This window comes from Ambystoma mexicanum, chromosome 8, assembly GCF_040938575.1.
Source record: "Ambystoma mexicanum isolate Mex_15411 chromosome 8, UKY_AmexF1_1, whole genome shotgun sequence".
Taxonomy (NCBI): domain Eukaryota; kingdom Metazoa; phylum Chordata; class Amphibia; order Caudata; family Ambystomatidae; genus Ambystoma; species Ambystoma mexicanum.
In genome coordinates this window covers 687,831,172-687,850,872 of record NC_090929.1, presented here as the reverse complement: position 1 = coordinate 687,850,872, position 19,701 = coordinate 687,831,172, and the positions used below count along the sequence as shown (strand labels likewise).

At 42.3% G+C, this 19,701-nt stretch overlaps 1 protein-coding gene across 3 annotated transcripts in view; it reads right to left on the bottom strand.

Annotated features, from left to right (window-relative positions):
- Positions 1-14,905, bottom strand: part of SEC31B (SEC31 homolog B, COPII coat complex component) — a 2,991,081-nt gene extending 2,976,176 nt beyond the window's left edge. For 2 of the 3 annotated variants that reach the window (XM_069610490.1, XM_069610492.1), the window contains exon 1: positions 14,727-14,905. The gene's annotated coding sequence lies outside the window, so the exon portion shown is untranslated. Of the gene's footprint in view, positions 1-9,789; positions 9,915-14,726 lie in introns of all 3 variants that reach the window. The other variant, XM_069610491.1, reaches the window with a different exon arrangement.
- Between the last annotated feature and the right edge of the window lie 4,796 nt (positions 14,906-19,701).

Genomic DNA, 19,701 nt, shown 5'->3' with positions numbered 1-19,701 from the left:
TCAGACAACAGGCGTAGCAGATGGGTGCTGGAGACAATGCGGTCGCCGCAAGTGAAGAAGTGACCTGGACTGAAGTGGTGGCAGGGGATGACCGAGCTGAAATAGCAGAGGAAGGGAAATAGACGCGGTGGTACCGGCTGAAAGAGTAGGATATCCCATTAAACGGTGGGATACTTCAGAACATTAACGTGATAGGTGCTTTGTGGCAGTGAGGGAAAAGGCACCCCACTGACATATGGAGAGCAGATCTCTGACCAAGAGGAGAATTGTGGGAGGTAAAGTATGAAACGAGAGACGGAGCACTGTCACTACATCAGGAAGGACCGACATGCAGCTGGGGAGGTAGGCACTACATGTAACGCTGGCTGAGGCCAGACGGAGATGTCTTAAACAACTGTTTGGTAACATTGAAGGGGCCGCGGTCTGAAGACTCTGACGCAGTAGGTGGACTTGCTGTGAAAGCGAAGGTCACCACAACGGGAGATTGCTGGAAGGTTGGAGGAGGTGTTGCTCCGGGCTATTCTCATTTCAGAGCATTGTGTCAGCAACAGTAAGTGTCCAAGTGTCCTCTAAAGTATTCGGTACTCCTGGAAGTGGTAACAATTTAGCACTTGGGAAGGTTGCATCTAGATAAGCTGGACATGTGACTTTGTCAAGTATGGGACTGTGACCACTGTATGGATCAGTGGCCTAAGGATACTTAGGTGTTAGCAGCAGATGTGGATCCAGGAAATTCATAGACCTTATTTAGTGGCATTGTATGAAATGTATGAATCAGTGGTTTTTTCAAGTGCAAGCCATACTGGGATTGACTTTATCCCTGAAGAAGGTGTACTATTCAAATAGGAAGAGAAAGGGTGAGGGGTCTGTTGCAGCAACAAAACTGAGGGGCCTGGAACGTTGTACCTTATGCATAAGCAAGAGGTGGAAACTAGGCTGTACTATCTGATTGGAGCAGAAACAGGTGGAAGCGCTGAGGCTTCGTATTGACTACAGGGTATCATTTGCTAACCCAGCAACCTGGTAACAGACACAGGAAGGAGAACAGGGGAAGGTAAACTTAAAAACTTCAACTAACTCCCTCTCCCTTCCTTATCTATGTCTTAGCTCTTGCACTATCTGAAATGTTGTCAGGCCGAGTATGATCGTTAATTTCACATCCTTACTGTTCATGGCCTGTAAGAATGTGGTTGTATTTTCCCTTGTTCCCCCCCCTTGCCTTGAAGTGCTTTGAAACACATTGTGTATAGGCACTATATAAATAAACTATCATATCATATCAATGTGGCATGAATGAAGGCAGCAGAACCGCACAAGGATTATAAAGGAACATATTTGTTTATGGGAGGTTGCCATGGTGGAATAGATGAGAAAGAGTACCCGATCTATATCAACAAACTGTGAGAATCTAAAGTCAACTGGGCCTGAATGTCAAAATCAAAAGATAGAATAACCACGCTTAACGGAGGCAACCACTGGGGGAACAAGAATGGTTGCTTGAGTGGTGTTGGAAACAGGGTGGCTGGGGGGGGAGATCAGGGGGTGCGGGGACACAGGGCCAAACTGAAATAACAAAAAACGAAGTTGGGAAGAAGAGAAAAGGGACGGAACGGCACCTGGTGAAATGGCGTTTAGTAAAGCGGACATCAAAGAATGAAGGAGATGGAAGGAAGGCTAAACTGACCAATTTACATAGCTGGAGGAAGAGTTGAGATGGAGGAGGTAAAAGAGCTGGGTGGTAGAGTCGATACCACGGAATAAAACTTAGCAGAGACTTCGGAAGAGGTCTGACAAAACAGTGAACTGCTGGAACACTTGGCAAGAGTTTCTCACAACTTAGAATTACAAACAGAAGATTTAGTGAATTGATCAAGAAGAGCTAACATTTGCATCAAAGGTTTAAGTGAGACGATCACGGTCACTGACTTGAAAAATACTGTACAACAATGTTTTGGCAGCTTGCTAACGGAAATGCAACCGGAGGACATAGGGATTGATCAGATCCATAGGGTCGGCCCGAGAAGGAGAGAAATGGGGCCAGACCCAGGGATGTGGTGGTAGCCATATTGGTCTACGCTGTGAAGGAGAACATTCTACAGGCAGCGAGAGCAGCAGAAGTGGCGATCAATGGAATTCAGATTCATTTGTATAGGACTTGGTGTTAGTGACACTTCAGAAGAGGAGAGATATGGGCCAAGTAAAAAGGGCTTTGAAAACGAAGCAAATTTTGTATAAATTGACCTTACCATTTGGGCTGCTATTGACTCTAGATGGGGTGCAGCATCATATATCCATAGAAAATATCCATGGCTTAATATGGAAAAGGAGGCGGGGTGCATGAAGAGAGCTGAGCGGGGTCTTCTGTTATGTAAGGAATGCAGCGATGGAACTGATCAATGGTTAGAGGGAAGAAAGGGGGACGGGGAACCTACTTGAGAGGCCACCGAGGAACAGACTTAGAAGGTGGGCTGGAAGGGAGGTGTGCAGATGCCCCCCAAAGATATACAGTTTCAATTTTAGGAGCAGCGGTTTTAATGGCTATTACTGATTTAATAACTAACAGATAAGCATGTCAGGGTGGAGGGCTGGCGGGGAATGTTTTGAAACTTAAGGGAGGTGGTAGGAAACTTCTGGCTGGGAATATACCCAGGATTTATATCGGGGCTTAGCTTGGGGTATTACCTCGAGGATATCCTAGGATCATGGGCCTGGGAGGGGGTGGTGGAACCACTGGACAGAAGAAAGGGGTAATGATATTTATTGGGGAAGAGCTCACAGTTAGTAGTGACATTTCTTGTTTAAAAGACATTCAAGTATTATCATATAATGTTAGGGGATTGAATTCCCTGATTAAAACATAGAACAGTATAGATGATAATCAAAAGAGAAAATGTGGACATTATAATATTGCAAGAGACGCACATTAGAAAGAGGGACACAGCGTTGGGGAGATTTTGTATGTTTGATAGATTGTACCAATCTAATGAGGGGGGGGGGATTTTGGTGTTTTGATAGGGGTTAAAAATGTGTTAAAGGCAACCGTGATGCAGCAGAAAGTGGACCCGGAGGGTAGATATTTGTTCGTACAACTGCAGATGGAACATAAATGGTTCACTTTAGCCACTGTATATGCGCCAAATACGGGGCAGGTAACATACATATGGGACGTTTTGAACAAATTGGAAGAATTTGCTAGGGGTGACATAATACTAGCGGGGGATTTTAATATGGTTTGGGATCCGAAGATGGAAAGGACCGGGGGGTCGGGGAGGAAGGCACGATACAACCCTCGCGAGCACTGAAGAGAAGTTTTGAGAAGCTGACATTGCGGGACGTGTGGAGTTTGGGAAAGGGAGATGACAAGGGATATACTTGTTTTTCACATGTTTACCATTCTTTATCAAGAATAGGATATGTGTGGGTAACGGCAGAATTGTTGGGTGAGGTGAAATAAATTGAAGTGGTATCAATAGCATTGTCGGATCATGCCCCTCTAACCGTTCGGTTTGGTGATGTAGGTAAGCGGGTGGGGTTATGGGCGTGGACGTTTCCTAGAGATCTTTTGTATGACGAGGTAATAGCCGAGGATGTTCGGGCTAAGAGAGGAATATTTTGCCATCAATACCTCTCAGGAGGTGTCATTAGAGGCAACATGGGATGCTTTCAAAGCAGTTATCCGGGGAGAGTTTATAGTACTCAAAGTACAGAGAGAGAGAAAATGCGGGTCAAAATGGAACTAGACTTAGAATCTCAAGTGCGAGAGACTCAAATGGAAATAGCCAAACAGAGAACGAGGGCTTTGGCTAATAAATTTAAAATGTTGAATAGTCCGCTGAACTTACTGAGAACCAGAAAGGCTCAGAGGTCTTTGCTGATAAAGCAGAGATATAATATTACGGGCCAATAAGGCAGACAGACTGTTGGCTCGACAGATGAGGGGTGCTGAAGCTGTAAAATTGACACAACGAATAGCTCAGTTAAATGGGTCGGTGGTCACGGTAACAGCGGAGATAACTGAGGCATTTGCTCAATATTATGAAACATTATATGCGTCAGATTACCCAGGGATCCAAAATTATTTGAGCATTGCCAATAAATAAGGCTCTGGGACCGGATGGATTTCCGGCTATATTTTAAAAAAAATATGCTAAGCAACTGGCCCCGGTGCTGAAGGAATTGTTTAATATAATAAAGATTAATGGAGCAGTGACACCGATGATGTCGGAATGATGTTTGTGGTATTTGGTAAACCTGGGAAAGATCTGATGAGATGTGGGTCCGATAGATTTCTTGAACATCGATGCAAATTTCTATAAAAGTATTCTGGCAGCGAGATTAGCACTTTGTTTATCTACATTAATACATATGGATCAGTCAGGATTTATTATGGGGAAACAAACTTTGGATAATATTAGAAGAGTTGCTCATATATTGGAAAAGGTCCAAATTAAACAAATTCCCACAGTCATAGTCTCCTTAGATGCTGAAAGGGCGTTTGATCGTGTAGAATGGCCCTTTTTATTTGAAGTGATGGGACAAATGGGTATGGGAACTAAATTTGTTCAAATGGTGCAAGCTAATTATCAATCTCCCTTATTACGGTTGACAATTAATAAACATATATTTCACGCATCAGAATAAGTAGGGTTACCCGTCAAGGTTGCCCATTATTGCCTCTCATATGCTATATATTTGGAACCATTTCTTAGTAAAATCAGGGCGAGAGAGGAAATACTGGGTATTAAGTTTGGGAATGGGGTACATAACATTGCGGCTTTCGCAGACGATATGTTACTGATGCTGCAGGATCCTAGAATATCAATACCAGCTCTATTCAAGGAACTGGTGGGAAGAGAACGGGTGGCAGGGTTGAAGGTTAACATGGGGAAGTCGGAACTCTTGGAATTAGGTTTACCTCCAAGTCAGAAGGAATCTTCATATTCGCCATTCATAGAGGCGGGTACCTATATCAAATGCCTGGGGGTTAATATAAAAAGAACGTTTTCCTAGCTATATGAATGTAACTACCCGCAGGTGTTGCAGCAGGCGAACAAAGATCTTCGGAGTTGGAATCCGTTGCAAATTTGAAGGCGGGGAAGGATGGCTACGATTAAGATGGCGAATCTTCCCAGATTACTGTATAGGTTTCAAACTCTTCCAGTAAAGGTCCCTAGGTCTTACTTTAAAGAACTTAAAGAAATTAGAAGATATATTTGGCAGAATAAAGTCCCGAGAGTTGACTTTCATATTTTAACGGCTTCTAGAGAAAATGGGGGACTGCGCTTACCGTATTTTGAAAAATACTTTGAGGCGGCACATTTGCAGGTACTCCAAGAATGGTTTAAGGGCGACACTAGGAAATTCTGGGTGCAAATGGACCGAGCAGCGGCAGGATGCCCACTAGAAGAAATGTTATGGTTGAAACAAGATGGACCTCCCCCCCAAATATAAGAGCTAGTCGAGTATTATCAGTGGTCACAGAGGTGTGGGGCAGTCTGATAAAGGTGCTCTAGCCACACGCCGTCACCATTTAACCCTTTTTTTGAGAATCCACAAATCCGCCCAGGGATGGAGAGGGGATCATTCAAGTCTTGGCGAAGTGTAGGATGCATTAAGATGGGGGGGTGGTGCAGGGAGGAGTCTTAAGTACATTTGAAGAGTGTAAACAAAGTGGGGCTAGAGGAAAGAGGCTGGAATATTATCAACTATTAGATTGGCCAACTAGTTCAGGGGTGGGGGAAGTTGCGGGGAGAGAGCTTACGCTATTCGAGAAATTCATTACCACCCATTCAGGAAACAGGCAAATGGTGTCAAAGCTGTACTCTATTCTCCTAGAAGAAAAGAAGGAACAGAACTGGGGAATTCATGCACAAATGGGAGAAAACTTTGGGGACAGACCTGCCATGATTGGGAATTAGTATGAAAAACATCCCTAAACTAACGAGATCTATACAGATAAGGGAGGCATGGTATAAGGTCATGTACCAATGGCAATATACGCCCGAGAGACTCCACGTTATGTTTCCGACCTCTCCGGAGGAATGTTAGCGAGGGTGCGGAACCCAGGGGATTTGGCGTCATATTTGGTGGGATTGCACAAGACTGGGAAATTATTGGGGGTGGAAGATTACAGAACAGGTAACTAAATTGTTTGCCCGGATATATAAATGGCCTCCTCAAGTGTGGCTATGTGGTTTATGTGACCCTGAGAATACCTTACTAAAGCGCAGAGTAAGGCTTTTATGTTGATGGGGATAGCTGCAAGCTGCATGGTTAGTTATAGCAGCCGCTTGGAAGCAGAAGAAGTCGCTGGGGGTTCTGGATTGATTAAGCTATGGGGGTTTGTTGCCATGGAATGGATGAATTATAATTTGCAAGGGGAACAAGGAAAGTTCTGACAGTACTTGTCCATTGTGCTGGAATATCTCAATGGAGACTTTGTACAACAATGGTGTCACATAATTTGAGGATTTTGAATATTATGTAAATAAAGATGATGATTGTAAAAGTGAATGTATAAATTTCAAGCACTTCTGTCCGGAGGGGGTTTGGGGGCGGTGGGGGGCAATATTGTTGTTCGATTGAAAAATGTCAATTTTTGGAGAGAAAAGAAACAAATTAATTCTGTGCAGGCCGGAATTGCATAGAACTAAAAATTGATCCAGCAAGTTGCAGTCTGGCCACCTGGGGAGATGTGCGGAGGGGGGGTGGGGGGGGGTCTGTCGTGGAGTACATTGATGTATTGACTGGTGTGATGCAAGATCTGTATTGTGCCACAACAGTTCTAGGCCACATGCACACCATTTCTGTACACACTCCTTACAGGTCTCAATGAGTGCTCCTCTATAATCACTTTTTTGAGATACAGACTCCAAGGAAGGAGACCCACCCAGAGCCAGGCGGACTCAGACCTCAGAGCTGAACACCAGACCATCTTTAACAGGCTTGAAGGGCGACTTCCAGGGATTGACTTCCAGGTAGCTGGGATTACCTGGCACATTGTTACCCTCTAAAGGGAAGCCCTAAAAAGTGCAATTAGTGTACAGAAATATTTCAATAGGGATATGAGTATCATGGTAATGGTACTTGACCCTATTATAAAAAAGTACTTGTCAATCCTAGTGGTTGTGTGGATTTTGTGAGGTCTGAATTAACAATACAATAATACTAGAATGAAACACCATAAGCTAACGTGAACTGTGATAACACAAAATATATTTTCATAAAAATAGTTTTTCCAGTGCCCCAAGTACAAAAAGGGTGAAGTTCAAATTATTTAAGTGAAACTTGACATGGATTCCAAGCCAAAGAAATACAACCATGGACGCCTGCCCCTTTAGAAGAGTAATGCTATGTAAATCCTACTTGCAGCTGATACCATACCTTCCACTGAACCCACGGTCCTTCCGATGTAACATGCTATAGGTTGCAAGCAGTTGAAATAGGCCCGCAGTCATCCGCTAATTCGATGGCTTAAGTCTATGTTGACTCAGGGGTAAAAAATGTTAAGTTACAAGCTACTAGCCAGGTATAAAAGTCCCTTCCCACTCAACTATCCACATACACGCAACACACCCTTTCTTACTCACTCTTCAAGAGCGAATTATCACTAGTCAATGGCTAACGGAGAGTGCACATTTTAAAGTCTGTGTAGGTCACATATACAACTAATAATGTCAGAGATCTTAAAGCTGGCCATACTTTAGAAGTTGGACGCCATGGGTTCCAAGGAAAAGGTAGACCTCCCATACCTTCCCTAATTCAAGGATAGATGGGTCTTGTAGAAAAAACAAGATCCCAAAAGCACAGTGCTTCTACACCACATAGGCTTTTGACAAATTACCCTTCAACAAGTATTCAATTTCACAATTCCAATACAGCATAAGATGCTGTGTTTTCCTTAAAAGCGTGCTTAGTTGAGGGACGAAGCAGAAAAAGAAAGCTATTGATCGAGTGCATTAGTAGTGTATTATGGTACGGTGTAAGGATAAGCTAAAGCCATTAGCGGCACAGCATAAGTGGTTATGAGTCCTAGTAAACATGTTTTTTTTGAGCATTTTTTCACCCACTAGATTTCTACCTTCACCGTACTCTCTGCAGCCTCTCATCTGATGTCCCGCCACGCTGACCCACTAGGCACGGTGGGATTTCGGGGCTAAAGGGTACTTCCTGGGTAGCATCCAGAGAGTGATCATAGCTCCCCTAGAAGCAATGCTATGTGATCCTGGCGCACCATATGCTGCTGGCAGACAGCCCCAGTTCGAAATGACCCACCCACTTATCCACCATCCAACCATATTCATCCACCCATAGACATTTTTCATACAATGGGCCTCATTACGACCCTGGCGGAGTGGGTTTACGCCAGCGTTATTCGCGGCGGACCCGTCCGCCCTACTACAAGTTCCCGTAGCGCCATGGAGCGTTTTCCGCCTGGTTTTTCCGGGCGGAGAAATCCATGGCGCTACGGGACCTTGTTGTTAATTACGCCACCGTATTTTACGGTGGCGTAATTAACGCCTTCCCCACTCCCATTATACCCTATGGGGCAAAAATGGGAATGGGGAAGGGTAAAATGGGGAATGGGGATTTACCGCCCCGCCAAGGTCGGAATGGGGCGGAAAATCCGCCAACCCCCATGGCGCTATCGGCAGCTTTCCGCCGTGCTCCATGGTGCATTTTGCACCGCGATTTCCGCCAGGGTCGTAATGAGGGCCAATATCTTTTTTTTATTTGAATATAGCTGGAAAAAAATTCAACTTTTTCCAAACATTTTATCATTACACAATATTGAATTCAGAAAACAGAAGATAAATGTAAAAATATAAAGAACATAAAAGAATTACAGATTCAAGAGAAAATCTCAAAACCCTGCCTTGAATAGAAAATTCATTCTTTACATTAAAATTGATTTAAACAGATAAATAAATCCAATAAAAGGAGAGGATCACAAGCATCAATTAACCAATAACATAACCATTTTCATGAAAACGCTCCGATAAGGGGCAATTAAGCAAATGCCTCAACAGCAGAAACATCACACATAGAAATGTCATCTGATTCTTTAGTCAACCTCCGCATCTTTGATCGCACCTAAGTTCAATGCATTAAGAAAATTAAAGGTGGCTATTCAGATACTCATGCTTCGGGTCTCCGGGACAATAGGCCATCGATTTTCAGGTGACACTACACCAAAATAAGTTAAATGCTTCTTGAAGAATCTTACTCTTAGATTTACCAGAGCTGTACATTCTACAATGATGTGTTTCAATGATTCCTTTGTATCTGAATGGCAGCAGAATCTACACCGATTGTCTTTTGGATCAAGGAGATTTCTTCTAACAAGAATAGCCCGTGTTGGATACAAATTGAATCGTAAACGCAAAATTACAGATCTAAGCTGTGGAGAAGGAGCTCTGAACAAGTATGGTTCCACAACAAAATGTTTTTTTATTAAAGCCATGAGCTTTAAAGTCCCTATATGTTAAACACAGCGCTCCAGTCTCTACCCAATCTGTATCATATCTTAGCCTTTGCTCGATCCGGATTGGTCACCAAAATCTCAATCGACACATCAGCCTTTGCCAGCACTTCAAAGATGTATGCGGACCAAGTACGAACAAACAAATGTGGAGATGTTAGCATATAACCAGCCAAGCATGCTAGAATGGTATCATTTTGATGGTACGTTAAACCTTTACGAAAAAGTGCACAAAGACGCCATTTGTAAATGGATACTAACGGAGAAAGACCCAATTCATAGCGCAGCCACGGCCCTGGAATACATACCGGAAGGTGAAGCACACTTCTCCAATATTTTGCCTCCAATTTATTCAAAAATGAAGAAGGAATAATGTGTTTGGTCTCTAATCCATAGAGAATTGTCGGGATCACCTTTTGACGCCAGTATGTCACTGCAGGACAAATGGAAAATTTGCTATATTTATACAAGATAAGCCGTGTCTGCGAGAGGGCAGAGTTAAGTTTTTGAGCAATCATATTTAAATGGGAATCAATATGACACGGACCATCAAATAGTACACCCAGATAGAGATATGTTAGAACAATCTCAACACTCACGTTCTTGACCTTCCAGTCCATTTTTGCTCTATTATTTAACCTTGGCGCAAAAAGCATGATTTGTGTTTTTGTTAAATTGATGATTAACTCATTCTTGTCCAAGTAGCTGCTTAAAGTTGACAATAAAGTTTGTAAAACATATGGGGGTTTTAGAAATTAACCAGATCATCAGCATACCACAATGCTTTAACAGCCTTGCCTTCAATCTTTGGCGAGTCCGAGCACAACTGAGCGAATGCATGCATCACATCGTGTATAAAGAAATTAAAGAGGGCTGAAGCAATATCTTGTTATTCCAAAGATCAAAGTTGGGCATACAAATTAATTGTATTTTATATTATACAGCTTGTATTTCCTAAAGTCAAAAAATGCTCTGTATTCGTTTCATACATTGTATATTGTCATCCCTCTCAACACGTGTTTCCCCATAGTTTATACTATGGTTCATCGGGAGCGAAAAAGCTTATACTGATCCTGGCGCTGTGAGGGAGACAACTGTATATCCTTGCTCCACTTAAAGAACAGGCAAAAAGCAATAATAGGCTAATATTGCAAGGGTCCACTGACAGGATCCCATGACTGAGTTCTAAAGGAAGACAAAACCTTTTTCAAACAAGTTTGATTAAACAACAAGGGGTGAATACCCACATCAAAATATAAGCGTTTTCTCTCCTGATGAACCATAGTATAAACTATGGGGAAACACGTGTTGAGAGGGATGACAATATACAATGTATGAAACGAATACAGAGCATTTTTAGATTTTAGGAAATACAAGATACTGAAGGATATAAAATACAATTAAAATGTGTATGACCAACTTTGATCTATGGAACAACAAGATATTGTAAGAAAAATAATACAACGAATCTGTACAACATAGGAATAAACCTAACCTAAAACACCACAATCAAGTCTGAAAGTGGTTTTTTTCTTTTCTGAAGGACTATGAGCGCAAAATTGGTACTAAATTAATAATAAAAATCAAATCCAAGTATTGCTGCAGTCACAATATAAGTACCAACAGTGCTGATCATAGCAAGAACCTAAACATTCAAAAAGGAAAATCGCCCAAGGGAATAAAGCCAACAGTGACTGTAAATCTATTATAAAAAAATATAAACATATACGTACCTTGCATTTGCAATTACATTATTGCCGAAAACGACCTGTGTTACCAGGAACATAACCATGTACAGTCAACGTTGTTTGGACGATTGGGGCTGTTCAATTATAAACAGGGGTGCAACACCAATGGGCTGATTGAGCTTCAGCCCCCATACCCTCTGTATGTTTGGGCCGTTTCTGAGGGGACCTACCGACCTTCAGAATCATAAGGAGATAAAATGCAGACTATGAACCAAGTCTGGGTAGGCGCAATTAATTTCCTTAGGTTTTCAGCAGTGCCTTTCTTAGGCATGACTCTTTATGCAATTGGCACTGTAATGGGACATTACCAATAGAAAGACTCTCATACAGCTCCAATTAACTCTGCTTCCAAGACAATTTGAGTAAAATAATAAAGCTCCTTTTTAAAGATTAGTTTATATCCATGATCTACCACTACCATGATATGCATAAAAGGGACTTATTTCATGTAGCTATATCAAATGTACATAACATAATGCATAACACATATCTGGAAGTGTGTGGCAAACATTCTCTATACCAAGTGACCGTTTTATACAATTTCTTTTGAGGGAGGATCATATTTATTATGGCGTAGCATATAAAGCATGTTAAGAATTAATGCATAAAACTTCTATGGGTGCTTTTTACGCTGCACCATATTTTCATACTTTTGTATGGCTGAGAGGAGTCATGGAAGAGAATGGCCGTATCCGCAACCCCCTGGCAATCCTTCTTACAAAGGCACGAGTATGAACACCATCATGGCATTTTCATGCTGGCACAAATGCTTTGCAATGGAATCCACTGCAACCACTGCTTATCATTCATAATTAACCTGCAACATTTAATCAATTGGGAATAAAGATGAAAAAACGAAGGCATACCGGAAAGTAGGCCTGCATTTACAGATTTGTTTTGTACTTCTTATTGCAAAGGACTAAACTCGCATGCAGGGTTTCCAGTATGCAATTAAATGAAAGCGGAACAAGTCCCCTTTGTGTATTTTTTAAAGTGATTAAAGCACAATGCTTTACAATAGGAGATTTTTCAGGCTATCGTTATTTTGCATTCTATGACTTGTAGTTTTCCATTAAGGATGTGAAAGATAAGGTACAATGATATTCTCTTGGCTCAACATGTTTTTAAAAGGCAATTACATATTGTCAGATTGCTTTATTCGGAGATTGGTGTTTTTTTTTCCAAGTAAACACTATAATACTGTATTATTTCAAAAATTGAAAGCCAAAACTTATTTATAAAAAATAGAGTTCAGAAGCTACATAGTAAAGTACCTAAATTGCAGATTGGGTTAAAATCCCAAAATTCACTGCTTAACCAAAGTGTGTGATAATTGTTTTAAAAATAAATTCGATGCGATTTAGCTGCCAACTGTAGAGTCCTTAGAAGTGATTCAATTTACGCCATTAAAAAAGGCTCCCTTACAATGGGGCAGATTTGATCATTTTTAGGCAGTCGCCTAGAATTGCGTTATTCTTACAGTGACCCTCCCTCAGTTCCCAAATCACTTAAACAGGCAGGTGCATAGTCTCACCAGCCAATCACTGCACCAGAGATTATGGGATAGCAGACTGGCATAAATGTTCTGCCCTGTTGCTGCCAGTCGACGAAGTTGGCAGTCCGTTCACAGTACTGCCCCAAATGAGAATGTGTAGATCTTTGCTATGAACGTTGTTGCTATGTTAAGTGACGCATAGCACACCATCTCTTTTTTAACGGTTTCTTGGAGCACAAGTATCTGTATGCAGTGGAGTAGAGAAAACACACAAGAGCAGGGCAATGATGCGGTGTTGAAGTGTGCAGATCAGAACAAATAAGGCTGTCTGTGCTGCGCATATTTTAGATATTTTGTGAATTGTCTGGAGCAGTGGTTAGTTCATGTATACTCCCGGTTGCTAACATAAATTGTCTGGTTTCCTGTGATGTCTGCCGGAGTGGCGTTTAAGAAGGGTGAAGAATTGCAATGGGCTATCTGTGTAGGGTTAGTGTAGCAAGGGAAATTTAGTGTAGACAGTTGTGCTACGGTGATGTACACATTATTGTGCAACCTGCGTTATTCTGCTGCTGGAGTTGTGGGTCTAGTTATGTTGTTACACTAGAGGAGAGTATGCCAGGTGACACTATGTCAGGGCACAAAATCAGTTCCCACAGTATTCAATCAGTTTCCTGGGAGCTCCCTTCTGACACCTCAAACACACCGTAACTGTAGTGCCACTCAGTTGTACATGGGATTATTGTACAACGCAGCTGTATGTGCACTATTTTTTTTTTTTTTGTTTATTGAAACATTTACTCAGTTTAACAAGTAAAGAAAACCTGAGTTTTATCAAAAGTCAAACGAAAATGTCCTCTCAAAGAGAAAAAGGAAAAGTCTTCACACAACGCAACTATTAACTAAAACAAAGCCTATCATGCACCAGAACATAACTACAGCATTACTATGTTGGCAGGTACCAACTAAAACATGCATTTTGGTAGTCCGGTAATAAAGTCGCCTGGGAAATGGCCACGAGGGGGCGATATTTCCAAACAAATGCACCCTCATTAAAAATCAAACACTTTGCCCAAATATTCTAAAATGGGAGTTGATAACATAAAATGATAGCCCGATTAGAATATTTGGGGAAATTATTTTCTGGGTCAGGAAAAAAAAAAAAAGTCACCTAACCGACAACCTTTTCCAAGATATGGAACCCTATCATGTATTTGGAATGTCACTTGCCAACTGTGCATTAAATTGCACCTCTGGGCGTTAATTTGACATTAGTCCCTTCCCACAAATGTTCATTTGGATCAAGAGGAATGGGCCAACATACAAAAAAACGTGCCCCACCAGCAAAGTCTCTGAAGGTAGCCCCTCCGCACTCGACTCCCACCTCCAAGGTTTTGGTCTAATTGAAACTGTGTACAATGGTCACTTGTCAAAACGTTGGTAGGGAGGCTACTTCCACATTTCAATCCATACCAAATGTATACTTGTATTCGAAATGCACTTGAGCAGGCAATTTTCTTGAATAGTCAAAATATAAAAATCAAAATGAAAACCAGAGAATACGCCAAAGAAATCTCTTCTAAGATCGATACATGATTTCTGCCACACTAGCAGTGCTGCTGAATATGGTTTGCTTCACTGTACATTTCAGACGACTCCACGTTACCTGTGCCACAAATAACCAGCGCTGCGTCTTATAATTCAACGCATTTTGGGACTTGTAGTCTTGGATTACTTACATTAAAGCAATTAGACAAAAGTGCCAGAAAAACCTTTTTTTTAAATCCCCACGTGTCCCCGTCATCTGCTAGTGCAGTTAATTGTACCGACAGAGCAAGAGCAATTGCTGGGAAATTAAATGCGGTACTCTCCGAGTAGCCTTTTCAGCAGGTATACATTATCACTTCAGAGAAAGGCGGCCCGCCCCAATCCCGTACCCTACGCCCCACAACGGAGAGGTACACAACATAAATACTTGGATACATATACGGTTAAAGTAACGCACCTGGATTTACGTATTACTTGCCCCCTCGGAGCCGTAAACAACCGTTAAGCGGTTTGTGGATTTAATGAACAAAGGAGTTGCAGCCCGTGCCCGTCCCGAATTGATATTATGTAGTTTCTAAACCCAATCCCAATCCAAATTGCTATCCGAGAAATGGACTCGAACAAGCAATGCGCCGCCGTATCTCGTCACGTGGGTCGCACGTTACGTCCGGCAATGTGCGTCTGAGGGCTATGCTTTCGCGTCAGCCTCAGACTGCATCTTTCAGCACCTCGTGATCATCGCATGGGCACAAAGGCAGAAGCTAGAGCTGGCATCCTTGTTGAAAGTAGAAGTACAGTGATAGCCCAGCGAGATTAAGAACGAAATCCATGCCGGAAATAGAAATGATGTACTGTGCCCCCCGACCTCCATATAAACATTTACCTAGCAGAAATGTAAGCATGAACACCAGGAAAGTAAAACAAGGGGAGCGTTTCCTATAATGTTGCTGCTGGCAAAGTTTAATTATACAAAAATGTACAGCCTGTAAATAAAAAAAGTTGTATGTAACGAAGAGCGTTTCCTATAATGTTGCTGCTGGCAAAGTATACAAAAATGTACAGCCTGTACATCAAAAAAGTATGTATTATTTCCTGCAGAGCCCAGCCCTAAGATTTCGCAGGCATCCTATCAGACGTTCAAGTGGTCCTGGAAACTAAGTGTCAAAATAGAACCTGGGTTTGAAGCCTGGCTTCAGCACCGTTTGTCGAACACGCTCAAAAAATGTATCAACTGAAGGCTGCAACTTTATTTTTCCAGATCAGGAGAGATATTTTTTGCCAGATCAGGGAAAATAATCGGTGATGCATGCAGTTACCATTCTAATTTGGGCTGAATCAATTTACGTTATGGAATTTGTGGTCCCGTGTAGAGCGGAGTACAACTGTGTAGTGAGGGAGATTTGTACTTTGCAGAGGACGGTATTTGGTGCGATTTGCTTTGTGTAACAGCAGATTAGATCATGTATCCTGTGCAGAGGATCAGATTTGGGCGTTTGTCCTGTGCAGACTAGATTTCTTGCTGCCCTGTTGGCAGGGCCATTTTAAGCACTTTTGGGGCCCTGGGCATGGACATCTTTGGGGCCCCCCTCCACCACACCAAAGGGATTAAGGGATCAAGAATACTGGTCGCACCCCCCACCCGTTGTGCTCACAACCTATAGGTTGATATGCTGTCTCGCAGCATAATAAGTATGTTTACTCCTTAAAGTCCCCTTGCCCTCTTCATTCTTGCTCTAATCAGAATGATAAACAAGTAGCTTTTGAAGACCAACATTAGCAGTCTACAAAGGGGTTACTGTTCTAGTACATACAGGATACTTTTTATCAATAACATCCCAGAAGGTAGATGTAGTATTAATGCAGGATTGAATGTAAAAGGTACATGTAACCCATAATAGACAGAGAACTCACATTAGCTGCCTCACAGAATGCAAAAGTGCTCATCATGGAGAGAGACCACCAATTGGAAGGAAGGAGAACTCTGCACATACCGTAGCATGGATAATGGAGGCAGATTAGAAGCTACCAGGAGGGTGTCTTTATCCAGACAAACTAAGATTAGGAGTGGGATATGGTTTTCAAATAGTGTTGCCATTAGATATCAAAGGAACAAATGCCTGTGGTGTGTGATATAAATATGCTCACTATTAACACAGTGAAACCATGAAAAAGGCTTTTATGAAGATCATACCATGAGAAGGCAATCACTCAGAAGGGCTGACAATTTTAAAAGGTTTAGGGACTGGCAATATCGAGAGGTTCGGCAATACAAGATTAAATGAGATGCCCAGGATCACACATTGGTTAAAGGGTGAAGGGGTGAAGCTGGGATTTGTGCAAACTCTGCAATTTCTGCATTTGAACACTTTCTTTTCCAGTTCTTGCCATGAACTAAACCCATCTCATTTTTATTTAAAAAAAGGACTTGGAAAGTACACAAATCACATTACCAAACATGACATTTTTTTCAAAAATAATATAGAAGGGTGTTATGCAAAAGGGCAATGGTTCCTACTTCATTCTCTCCATCATCAAGGGAAGTATATAAGAACCAGCACTCCAATTGATGTGATTTAACACATTTAATCTGGGGTTGTCTTTTGTATTTTAAAACTTTAAATACTTCCAAAACAATGGCTTGTGACATTTTCATTTATAAATGTGCATAAAAATCATTGACTTTTACCAACAAACAAACTGTTTTTTTGTGTCAAACAAGCAGACCTTAAAATATGCTTGCCTAAGGCCTGCAACATCTGGTCCGCTCTCTTCTGTCTACCAACACTTCCACCCAAATGGCATACATAAGAAGAAAGATGAAGTAATGGGCTAAATGATACTAGCAGCATGCAAGAAGGCAAACCTCACAGAACACAGCACAGTAATGTAAGATATATTAGATGATTTGACCAGAATCACTGTATCGTCTGCTGGCAAATGCAGGATACAAACATGAACGCTGTCGTACCATAGTCTTGAATTTGGATACGTATTCACCTCTCAGACTAACAGTTTAAGCCATCGTTGGAGGCGATTTCATAGGTTTTACAACACCCCATCTGAATGAACCAATTTCTAGACCTTCACAATACGGATGATATCTTAGTTTTTATTGCAACCCCTATCTGGTACAGTTACATTGCTGATAATAGCAGATGTTGTTCTGCAAAACTAAGTACATATGCAGGCAGGTTTATAAAATTCAGACATAGAAAAGGCTCAGCCAGCCTTGCTGGAATGTGATATTTTAGTTTTGCATATGAACACATACCTCTGCAATGGGTGCTCCACACAGTGAGCTAACTTCTGAACCATTGTGGCACTCATTTTATCAATATGCATTTCACCATTGCCTACTGCACATGATCAACATAATTCCCACAGGAAGGAAAGAATGCTACAGAGTTGTGCCATAAGGATCACACAAACTATGTATACCACAGTGAACACAGAAAACAATACGTGATGTGATCAAGGTAGAATGCCCTTGCCAAAACAGAAAGGCAATGGGGTTAGAGCCTCAGCAGCACTCCATAAAATATCCCGAAGTGTGCTATTTACGACTGTTGAACAGTGGAATCTTACTTCTCCAGTCTAACTAGCCTTGTGGGTCCCCTTCCAAGATGGAGGCTCTGGGCAAGTGCCCCTTTTGCCCTCCCATTAAAACATCTCTGCCTGTTGGGTCAGTGACAGGTTTGTCCCATGCAGAGGGCGAATTTCTAGTGGTTCTGTGTAGAATGGCGACTTTGTCCTGTGATTATTACATTGTATGATTAGGCCCTAGTGCAAAGTAGCCTCCATGGCATGCATGAGGGGAGAGTTTCTCATGGAAAGCGGGTGAATTAATTTTTCCTATTGGGTTGCTTTTGGCTTGGTATTATTTTAGGAGTAGAGGTGTGTAGTGGCTTCATATAAAACTGCACAGATTGATGATCAAAGGTGGGGGTTTATTCGCACAGACATAAATCACAGTGGCGATGACAAAGCAGTATATTGCCTATTAAGTCCTGTTTGATGTCCTGCAGTTACTTCACTGCTCATAGGCCCTGTGATCAAATGAGAGTCTGCAGCAAGCCCGGGTTCTCATATTATAATGAGGCTCCAGTCAGAAATACGAGCGCCGGGGATCACCTGCTCGGCCCACTCATCTCTCCTTTGCGCGCCAACCGGCATTCTGCATAGGTCTTGCGATATCTCGCGTGGGCCGAGATCTTGCAAAATTACCTCTATATACCTCCCTTTTTGAGCAACCTGCTACTACCACATCACAAAGTCCTGGTACCTTGAGGGTTGTCTCCTTTCACGTTGGGGGCAATTCTCAGCAGGAGATGGTCTGGAGACCACGGTCTCTGTTCCTACTGCTCTGCTCCCGGCGTGTGGTGGGTCAGCTTCTTCACCTTGAATTTCTCTTTCCCATGCGTGCTTTCTCTGTTACTGTTCAATTCTTGGGATTCTCGTCTCTTGGTCATTTGTTCCTGGTGTGCTTCTGGAACTTCTGGACTGGGGTTCTCCAAGGACGAATCCCTCGATTCTAGAGTCTACCTTCTGAACATAGTCACTTGTTCAGGGGTGTAATTTCCATCTCTGGTGCATATGTGGTTGGTGCCTTTCCGCACAACTTCCACCGGTTGGCTGTACTTGGACCCCTTCACTTGATCCTTATGTGGCAACTTTATTTTCGCTAGGTCTCCTTCAATGACCTCTGTTTTCAGGGTTGCCCTGTGAGAGTCACTAAATGCTTTCATCTGATCCTTATTCTATTGTATCCTCCAGATACATTCTTTCATGTCAACCCTGTCATCCTGCCTCACCTTGGATGGGCAACAGGGTGGATGCAACCCTCCTCCCCCTCAACAGTTGAAAAGGTGACACATTGGTGACTGCGTTCAGGGTCAACCAATGAGGCGCTATTGCTTCTCTAGTGGTTCTGTAGAGGTCTATTCCAGATGCTGCTGCCAGTTGCAAAGCTCCCTTTATGAATCTGTTTGCTCTTTCAACAAGCCCATTGGCTTGTGGGCGATAAAGGCTTGCCTTGATCTTTTTGATATTGTGAGTGCGTAAGAACACTTACCTTTCTCTGGAGACCAACTGAATGCCATTGTCTGTTACCAGCTCTTTGGGCAAGCCTTACCTTTAAAAGATGGTGTTGAGCACTTCTGTGATGGTGGCTGTCGTTATATTGGGTACAAATTCCGCCTCAACCCATTTTGATAGGTAGTCCACTATCACTATACCATAGCTGTGGTCGGGTCCTATGAAGTCCAGGCCCAACTTGTTCCTTACTCCTTCGGGCGTCTCAGTGGGGATTAACAGGGCTTGTCTAGTTCTGAGTCTCTTATCACTGTTCATGCACTCATGGCACCGCTCAATCATTGCCCTGATATCTTGATCCATGCATGGCCACCAGTACGATTATCGCACCCTGCGCCTGG